Source organism: Schistocerca nitens, chromosome 9 (genome assembly GCF_023898315.1).
Source record: "Schistocerca nitens isolate TAMUIC-IGC-003100 chromosome 9, iqSchNite1.1, whole genome shotgun sequence".
In the NCBI taxonomy this organism is placed as follows: domain Eukaryota; kingdom Metazoa; phylum Arthropoda; class Insecta; order Orthoptera; family Acrididae; genus Schistocerca; species Schistocerca nitens.
Window position 1 is genome coordinate 160,806,638 of NC_064622.1, and position 11,304 is coordinate 160,817,941.

Below are 11,304 nucleotides of genomic sequence, written 5' to 3' on the forward strand. Positions count from 1 at the left end.
ATAACGAGGCTCTGCCAAGCGAACAATCTACAATTAATACAATAGTGTAACCTAATCTTCATGTTTGTACACTGTACATCAGCATTGCTATATTCTAAATTGAAGAGTAGTTATGACAACAAAAGGAAATGTGTTAATATACAATCCATACGCAAAGCAGCAAATATGTATCTTACATAATAAACAGGCCATTATCATCATATCAGCATAAGCAAATAAATGTTCATACGTAATCTTAATAAGTAAACATGAAGGCGCAAGCAGATAAATCACAAAGTATAACTTACATACATAACCACAGTCAGCACAATTAATCAGTTGACAATTACAGTTTAAATAAATAAGCACAGCAGGCACATAATAAAAAAAAATATGACATCAGTGAAAGAGCATAGCAGCCAAGCGATGCATAATATACGCAAGTAATAACACTGTTCATTAATCAATAATTGTCAAAACCAGTAAATGTACACAAGCACGTCGCTTCACAAGTAAATTCATAGAACATGAGATTTAGCACAAAGTATGAATCACGTAATCGCGAGCAGCAAATTACATCTAAAATACGTACCTAAGTGGAATTATGTTACCTGAAAAATAAACTCAATTAACAGTTACCTTTTTCAGTTTATTACTTTTTTCTTCGAAATTACATTCTTCCTGAAATTTTCTCGATAGCAAGTCCTCTTAAAGTCCGACACACACAGAATTTACCTGAAGGTCTTAAATACTTTATACAACCGTATCCTAAAAAATACTGAACGTTAATAACATAATTCATCAAGTCACTATAGCTTTATACTGAATTTAATCCGAGAAATTAGACTGTGTATTTGTTTACGTCTGTCAGTGCATTCGCACTGAGCGCTCGATCAGCTGTAGGCGCGTGACGTAGGAAGTGATTGTTTGCGGTCAACGACAGCCTTGTGCGGCGCGCAGACTTCACTGTTGCTTTGAGTATCTGCCGCCGCCGGAACACGGAGCGGTATCCTTGTATTCTCCGCATGTTTACGTATATCTGTTGGTTTCTCAAAAGTATGTCATTCCACAAAAATTTTTACGTTCGATATATGATGTATTCCCTTAGAGCGCCGAGATTTAAGAGTTTCTACTTCAACAGTGTTATCATGAATAATTTTGCGAATTCTATATGGACCGTTATAAAGCAGAAAAAATTTGCGACATAAGCCTTTTCCTTTATGAGACAAACGATGAGATTTAATTAATACCTTTTGACCAACTGAAAAAGTTTTTAAACGACCAGGACGTTTAGCTGATTTCTCTCTTCTAGCAGCCGCAGATGCAATATTTTGCAGAGCCAGGTTCACAACTTCGGAATGCCGCAGTTTCCATGTAGGCGGAAAAGGAACGATTTCAGAAATGCGATTAGCCGGTGCTTTATTTTTTAATATCAATAGAGGCGGTAAAGAAGTTGAGTCATTAGGAAGTTCATTCAGAATGTTTTGAAAAATATGAAGATACTGATCCCAAGTTCTGTAATTCTGATGACAATAAAGACGGCACAATTTATTGATTTCCTTCATCCATCTCTCTGAAGCATTAGATTGAGGGTGAAAAAGTGAAATAAAAATTGGTTTAATCTTACGACGCCGTAGAGTACAAAGCCAAATTTTAGAGTGAAACTGTGATCCATTATCTGATATAACCTTATCAACATGACCAACTTCTTTAAGAAAATGTTTGATGAAAGCATTAGATACTGAACGAGCTGTTGCTTTGCGTAAAGGTGTAAAACACACATATTTTGATGTCAATTCCACTGCTACGAAAATGTACGCAAAACCATTAGTAGAACGAACCACTGGACCAAACAAATCGACTGCAGCCATGTCCTTTAATTTCGCTGGAATGATAGGAAACAACGGTGCTCTGTGAGAAACAATTGGCGGCTTAGCCTTTTGACATAATTTGCATTTGGTAAGAACAGATCGAATACGTTTTTCCATATTACTGAAGTAGCAATTTTCTCGTAAATTATGAAAGCATTTTCTGGGACCAAAGTGCGCATAACTGAAATGTGTAAACGAGGTGTGGCCAAATCATCCAATCTAACAAAGCGTCTAAGAAAATTACAGACACCAAGGAAACTACGAACAGCACGTTTTGTGGAAGGAACAGCATAATTACGATTAGCGTCTAGTTTCTCTGGATCAGGAAGAATACCGTCTGTAGAAATAATGTGACCGAGAAATTTCACCTGAGAACGACCAAATTCAGATTTTTCCAAGTTCACTCTAATGCCAACTCTTGCAAAAATACGTAATAATGAATCCAAAATTTTGTTGTGCTCACACCAAGAACGTTTAGCAATACGAATATCGTCAACGTATGAAGTAATATTGTCACGAAGATAAACAGGTAAAATTTCGTTTAAACTACGAATGAATGCTGCAGAAAATATAGTAAGTCCAAACGGTAATTTCCAAAGTCACTTTTGGGTAAAACAGTCAAATCCGGTTACTCTTTACCTGCTGTCTAGATAGATGGATAGTAGAAGAGTTATTTTTATAGATGCAAAGAATAGTGAAAGAGTAGGCAGCGGTGCAGAAAACTAAAAGGGAAATAGCACCACTACAGCTCGGGGCCCTGTGAGCGCTACGGCACATATTCACTTAGTGTAGTGAATCCCCTGAGGACATTAATAGCTGCACATAAATTTTAGTTTGTGACTTAGTGGCAAATTTGGCGGAAGTGCGTACGTAAATTGATCTAACCATGAACATGGATGTATGTCATTCTTAGAATTGCGAAAGATCTTAAATTTCCGAACAGTCAAAAAATGTTTATAGTCAAAGTTTTCGCTTCGTGGCGACAAAGACCTACCGCGTCTGTCCCAGTCCCAATGTCGATTATTGTCAAGTTCGCGCGCCTGGCGCTCTCTTGTTGCGTCTCGTAAATGAAACAAATTATTTTCTTCAAACCCCTCTGCTATCTGTGATTCTAAATTTCTTTTACTGTCCTTTCCTACGATTTCGCCTTCAATATGTTTGACTTGCTTTCGTAATGCCTCAAATTCCTTTTTAACGCGTTCATTAGATTTTGCCGGATTTTCAACATGATTATTTATGTTCTGGTACTCTTCAGTTTCCGCAAATGGCAATGGTGCTGTATCATCTGAATCTCTATCCCCATTTAAACTAAGACTTGTCAGTTTATCTGAAATCTCCTCAACTCTTTCCGATGAGTCACCTAATTGTTCTTTCTGATTATTTACGTCTTCCGTAAATGTCGCGACTCGGTTTTCGGTATTGTCACATTTAGTAGTTAACTGTTCACACTGTTGCGTTAAGTTATTTATTCTGTCATTTGGTACGGATTCCTCAATTTTCTCAAATATTTCTTCCTTATCGTGTGCGCGTTGTAAATTTAACTCTGAAAATTTTTGTACTATCACGCGATCTTTTTCTTCCCGTTCTCTGTCCTGTTCCCCTTGTCTGATTTCTGTTGAAATTAAACTATTATTGTCAGCATTCAAAATCGGTTGTACTTCTTCTCTAATTTCTTTCTTTGATTCATCTTTCGTATTTTTGAAACATGTCCCTGTTCGTGAGCCTAACTGTGTTTCCATTGTTCCCATCTCGGTTTTACTTGTTCCTATCTCTGTTTTTAATTCAGATCCTAACCGTGATCCCACTGTTTTTAATTCAGTTATAATTGTTCCTATTGTTGTTTCAAGTCTTCCCATTTTTGATCCCAAATTTAGTATAGCACCCATCAACTGCTCCATTTCTTCTGTCGTTAACCACGCAATCTGAGAATTTTTCGATTGTGAAAAATTTTGAACTGTTTCCGGCCTATTTTCCCGACTTATTAAATTGTTTTCAACTCCATTATTCATCATCCCTTTCTCCTGTGTTGGCGAGTTCGCCATGTTAACAATTTCGTTATTCTCACTATTCATCATTTTTTTTCTTTTTCATCGATCGCGTAATCATTTACAAAACATACAAAACTCGTCACAATACGAAAATTACAGAGAATATAACACGTTATCACCAACAATACCATTCACACGAAATGCTTCCCTCAAACACGATTAACGAACAATTGAAATAATTGCACTAAATTATCAAACCCGTAGACAAGACAACAAAAAAAAAATTTTGAAAAATACCATTAGAAGAATGCCAACTACCAAATCTACACATGCAGTATTGACTACAATTACTAAACTACAAATTACTACAACAATACTACTGTCTACTATTTTTACAATCAGAAGAATTCCAAGGGACGATCCTGGCAGGGTCGCCACGTGCATGGGGGCTTAATTATAATAGAGTGCAAATAATTTTAATTTTTTGCTTTAGTAGCTGTCTGTTCGGTTACGAAGTCTCGTAACGGTTGGCCCTGACTAGTATTATTACGCTATCTGACTGCATAGAACAATAACAAAGAATGAAATGGAAATTTTCATTAACACAATTAATTAATTAAGTCCCCAGCAACTATAAAACCTACGAAACCAAAGCACAAGTGTAACTGTTCTGTGTGTGGAAGTATGGCTCAACGTACGCATCTGGCACGGTTCTTCTTCAATAACACAAGAAATTTTAAATATCATTTATACTGAATTAATTAAAGAAAATAGAAATACCATAATTACTCAAGAAAACCAGAATTACACTCTAATACAAGAACACAAGCCAGATGCTTTGTTGACTGAACCTGTAATGACGCATTATTTAAGACACTGAAATAATGAAAAACAACACGGAATATTTTACCTTCATATATATTGACGAAAAGAACTCTGATTATTACAGTATTTCCATTTGAACCATCTGCTGTCTATCCCATCAAACAACTGCATAAAACATGGAACAACATCTCGACAAACACTGCCCACTAGCACATCTCAACACACACTGACTACTACGAGTCCTCGACAAGCACTGCCCACTACGACATCTCAATAATCACTGCCAGTGGAGGCGGCGGAACAATGCTCTCTAGCGCGATCTCTGGCGCTGTGGCTCAGTGTAGCCACCTTTCAAGGGACATCGAGTCCGTTCGCTTCAAGTCAGTTTCAAGACCGCTGACACAAAAGTTACATACATAAAAATAAAATGAAACTTTTCTTTTAACTTTTCGGTAGGATTTTGGATACGGACAATGTCAAACTGCCGCTGAGGTGCTCAGAGTGGTCACATCCCTAGTGCGTGTCGCGTAGACCTGCTGACGTCACCAGTCCGCTGTTGCGCGTCCGTTACGGGGAAAGGCTGGTGGCAGGGGTCGGGTTAATCGGCGGCCGCGCGGCCAAGAGGAGCTGCTTCCGGCGGGACTGCCGCGCTCTGATTGACCGCGCTGACCCGCGGGTCGCGGCGATTAGCTCCGGCACGCAGGCAGCCGCCGACTCTGCGCAAGCAGGTCCGGCTCTCCGCAGAGGAGTACTCTCGCGGACGAGGAGCAGATCAGTGTTTACCATCCCGTCGACGGAGCACAAGCTCGGATTAGGGAATGATGGGGAAGGAAACTGGCCGTGACCTTTCTAAGGCATTTGCCCTAAAGCGATTTAGGGAAATCACGCGAAACCTGAATCTGGATGGTCGGAGGCGGGTTTGAACTGTCGTTCTCCCGAATGCCAGTCCAGGGCGCTAGCCACTGCGTTACCTCGCTCGGTTCTCTCGCGATGACCAATGCATGGGGTGAACGAGTCATTGCACCGCCCACTCATTTAAGCTGTAACGCAGTGGTCGTCAAACTTTTTTGCTCAAGAGCCAAATGCAGTCATTATTAGACGGCATGTATGACCACAGATGTACCAATCTAATTATTAATAGGTAATGAATTAGCACGTTATGAGCCCAAATAGACTAGCTATAGTAAGGGTGCAGTAAGTTCACCGCTGATCCCCCATTATTGATCGTTATGTCTGCAACATTCGGAACATTCCCTGTCGACTATTCTCTGTTTAATTGCTGCCACTCTCGGTGACCCTAAAACTGTGACACTGTAATTGTCTGACGACCTATTGTTGCATTATTTAATGAATGTAGCTGCATCTTCTGGTGGAGTATGGGATTACGGCTGTTCAATGTTCAATAAAAACAGTAACAATCGCTGTTATATATGTTTATTTCTAGGCAACCAGTTTCGACGTCACACTACGTCATCTTCAGGCCAAAACTGCTCCAATCCAGTAACCTTCGTGTCACAAATATAGCAGTGACTTTAACTGGTCTTGTAAAAGCTATTACGAGACGAGTTAAAGGCACTGCTATATTTGTAACACGAAGGTTACTGGATTGGAGCAGTTTTGGCCTGAAGATGACGTAATGTAAGGTCGAAACTGGTTGCCTAGAAATAAACCTATATAACGGTGACTGGTATTGTTTTTTTAATATTGTTGCATTGTCCATGTGAGTGGATGATTATTTGGGTAATAGCGGTAACTACACTTACATTTAAATGGATTATGAAATACGCAGCAGCAGAAAATGGTATAACGGAAGTAGGATTCCTTACGAATAGAAAGATAGGGCACAGAGTGTGTAACCGTGAACAGTCCAGTGACAGTTATGTTCTTATCAGAAACGACAGCAAACCAACGTCGACAACGATTGTTCAGGTATACATGACGACGTTTCAAGCTGAAGATGAAGAGATAGAGAAAATATATTAGGATATTGAAAGGGTAATACAATACGTAAAGGGAGATGAAAATCTAATAGTCATGGGGGACTGGAATTCTGTCGTAGGGGAAGGAGTAGAAGAAATAGTTACAGGAGAATATGGGCTTGGAACGAGGAATGAGACAGGAGAAAGAATAATTGAGTTCTATAACAAATTTCAGCTGGTAGTAGCGAATATTCTGTTTAAGAATCACAAGGGGAGGAGGTATACTTAGAAAAGTTAGATTGCATCATGGTTAGACAGAGATTCCGAAATAGCGGATTGTAAGGGGTACCCAGGAGCAGATATAGACTCAGTTCTCAATGTAGAAGTGATGAAGAGTAGGCTGAAGTTTAAAAGATTAGTCAGGAAGAAGCAATACGCAAAGAAGTGGGATACGGCAGTACTAAAGAATAACGAGATAAGCCTGAAGTTATTTGAGGCTATAGATACAGTAATACTTAACAGCTCATTAGGCAGTATAGCTGAAGAGAAATGGACATCTCTAAAAAGGGCAGTCACAGAAGTTGGAAAGAAAAAGATAGATACAAATAAGGTAACTGCGAAGAAACCATGGGTAACAGAAGAAATACTTCAGTTGATCGATGAAATAAGGAAGTACAAAAATGTTTAGTGAAATTCAGGAAAACAGATATAACGTCACTGAGGAATGAAATAAATGGGAAGTGCATAGAAGCTAAGACGAAATGGAGGCATGAAAAATGAGCAGAATTCGAAAGAAAAATTATTGTCGGAAGCACGGAATCAGCATACAGGAAAGTCAACACAATATTGGGTGAAATTAAAAGCAATGATGGTAACATTAACAGAACAACGGGAATTCCACTGTTAAATGCAGAAGAGAGAGCAGATAGGTGGAAAGACTGCACTGAAGTCGTCGATGAGGGAAAAGATTTGTCTGATAATAAGAATTATCGCATAATTAGTTTAGTAGCTAATGCATCCAAGTTGTTGACAAGAATAATAAACACAAGAATGGAAAAGAAAATTGAGGATGTGTCAGATGACGATCAGTTTGACTTAGGAAAGGTAAAGGCACCAGAGAGCCAGTTCTGACGTTGCAGTTGATAATGGAAACAAGATTGAAAAAAAAAAGATCAAATCATTTTCGTAGGATTTGTCGACCTGGAAAAAGCGTTCGGCAGTGTAACATAGTGCAAGATGTTAGAAATTTTGAGAAAAATAGGGGAAAGCTGTAGGGAGAGATGGGTAATATACAATATGAGTAAGAGCCAAGAGCGAATAATAAGACTGGATGACCTAAACGCAGTGCTCGGAGTAAAAAGGTTGTAAGACAGGAATGTAGTCTTTCGCCCCTACTGTCTAATCTGTAAATCTAAGAAGCAATGATGGGAATAAAACAAAGGTTGAGAAGTCGGATTCAAATTCATAATGAAAGGGTAATAGTGACAGGATTCGCTGTTGACATTGTAATCCTGAGCGAAAGTGAAGAAGATTATGTGATCTGCTGAACGGAATGAACAGTCTATCGAGTACAGAATGTCGATTGAGAGTAAATCGAAGAAAGGCGAAAGTAATGAGAAGTAGCAGAAATGAGAACTGCGAGAAACTATACACAAGGATTGCTGGTCAGGATGAAGTTAAGGAATTCTACTATCTAGGCAGCAAAATAAGCCATGACGGATGGAGCAAGGAGGACATCAAAAGCAGACTATACTGGCAAAAAAGGCATTCCTGGCCAAGAGAAGTCTACTAGTCTGGAACAGGGGCCTTAATATGAGGAAGAAATTTCTGAGAATGTACGGTTGGAGCACAGCATTGTACAGGAGTGAAATATGGACGGTGGGAAAACAGGAACAGAAGAGAATCTAAGCATTGGAGATGTGGTACTATAGACGAATGAAACAATATGTGGAAAACACTGATAAGGAGAAGGGACAGGATGATAGGACATTTGTTAATACATCAGGGACTGACTTCATGGTACTATAGGGGCTGCAATCTGTCGAGGACGACAGAGATTGGAATACATCCAGCAAATAATTGAGGAAGAACGTTACAAGTGCTACTCTGACATGAAGCGGTTGGCACAGGAGAGAAATTCGTGACGGATCGCATCAAACCAGTCAGAAGACTAATGACTCAAAAAAAGTGAAGTATGCGAAAATCATTTATTTCGTTGGTAACGGCTTTCGGAGTTTGACCATTCTCAGATCCTCATAGGGTGAATGGAGTTACAACACCCACTCCATTCGCCGCCTAACATCATGGTATGACGGTTCGAGGACGGTCAAACACTGACCAAAACTGGTTACCACCGAAGTAAATGCTTGCTCTCGATACTATTTTGTAATCCATTTTTAACGTACTTTTAAACAGACCGCTGTTTCTCCACGAGAAATGTTCTCAAAAATTAGCTATCACAGATGGTTATTCAATGTTTTGAACATAACTTTTTTCTATTAATTTCACTGTATTACAGCAGCCTTAATTTACTGTCGTATTCCTTGCTACAAATATGTACCGCATATGTAGATGGCCGTCTCTATAATGTGCATTCACGATACTATGTTACTTCCGTTTGAAATTTATACCATAGCAGCTTATCAGTATGAAGCATACGTGCAGCTTAATTGTGAGCAGCACTGGAAGACAAACAATAAAACATTTCCCTTCTCACATCCTTTAACTCCACAGTGGCCGCATTATGGGCGCATTACTTACACCTCAGCCGCTGAGGTTGGCGGCCACCTTTACTTGGCTCATGGTAGAGTTCATCACCGTCAATGTAAATAAAGCACATCTAAAAATATTACTGTCAGTGTGCGTATTTTTGTGGGGAAGCGTACACTCTTAAGAAGCTGTTGACTTTTATTGACGTTTTTGGTTTCAGGTGTTAGTTACTGTCATATGTCATATGTGTGTGAAATCTTATGGGACTTAACTGCTAAGGTCATCAGTCCCTAAGCTTACACACTACTCAACCTAAATTATCCTAAGGACAAACACACACACCCATGCCGGAGGGAGGACTCGAACCTCCGCCGGGACCAGCTGCACAGTCCATGACTGCAGCGCCCCAGACCGCTCGGCTAATCCCGCGCGTCTGTTAGTTACTAGATACATATTGTTGTAAAATATAGTTAAGAACCTCGGGCCGCACGAATACTTGATTTCTGTCGCATTCTGCCGTGGACGCAGCTTGACAACCACTTCCCTATAGTTTCTGTGCAACAAAACTACACAGAAGAAGGAGAAAAAAAATTTCCAATCTGTTAGATGACCAATTTGGCTTTAGGATATGTAAAGGCAACGGGAGGCAGTTTGGACGTTGTGGTTGATAATGGTCCCAAGACTGAAGAAAAATCAATACACGTTCATAAAATATGTATACCTTTAAAAAGCATTCGACAATGTAAAATGGTGCAAGATGATCGCAATCTGACAAAAATAGTGGTAAACTAAAGGGAAAGATGGGTAATATACAATATGTACAAGAACCATGAGGGAATAATACGACTGGAAGACCAATATTCATAAAATGGTATATTTCTCGTGAAAGCCGTTTCGGTCTTCTTGGCTATCAATTATTACACTTCACACGCAGTTTTCTTGTCCTCCTTTTGCAATTATTTTGCCTGCAGCAATGATTGAAGTACAAATCATCAACAGTAGGCCAGTGCTGATACCTGTGTGGCTTTTTATCAAACGGTGCACTCGCTGATTTGTATATTTTATTTGGTGGCTCTTTGTCAGGTCCCCTTAGGTGTTCTCCGCCAGAAGATGAATAAATTGGCACTTACCTAATCACCTGTCGGAAACTCTCTGATGTCTTCCTTGTTGTCTTCATGTAATAAAGCTAGAATTTCTTCACCGATAAGTCCTAAAATCTTTTTTAAGAAAACTAACTTACTGTGACAATAACGTGTAAAACTAACGTTAGTACGAAACGTTTATTCCGTTATCTGCTCCAAAACCTAACCTCATACATCGACTGAAATGAGCATACGCCGAACACATAGTCCCTACATGCGTAACTGTGCGTGAAGGAGTTACTGTCTTTGTAGCTGTGAACAATTTAAAAATTTTTGTCGAACAAATTTTTAATTCTAGAATGAAATTTTCACTCTAAAGCGGAGTGTGCGCTGATATGAAACTTCCTGGCAGATTAAAACTGTGTGCCGGACCGAGACTCGAACTCGGGACCTTTGCCCTTCGCGGGCAAGTACTCCACCATTTTTTTTTATTGTTATCATTTTGTTCGATTTTGTTCGTTGCATTTGTTCGGTGCGGATGTCCCAGGACACCCGTTCAAGTTCAGTGTTGAGCCGTTGACTCAGTTTTTTGTTACAGAGGGCAGCTAACCCTCTGACCGAACACGCTGAGCTACCGTGCCGGCCCCATAAGTTTAGAATGCACGACGATTACCACTAGACCACAGGTTCACACTCCAACTGAGCTACCCAACCACGACTCACGCCCCGCCCTCACAGTTTTACTTCTGCCAGTACCTCGTCTCCTACCTTCCAAACTGCGAACCTTGCAGAACTAGCACTCCTGAAAGAAAGGATATTGCGGAGACATTGCTCAGCCACAGCCTGGGGGATGTTTCTAGAATGAAATTTCGAGTCTCGGTCCGGCACACAGTTTTAATCTGCCACGAAGTTTCATAATTCTTAATTGTTT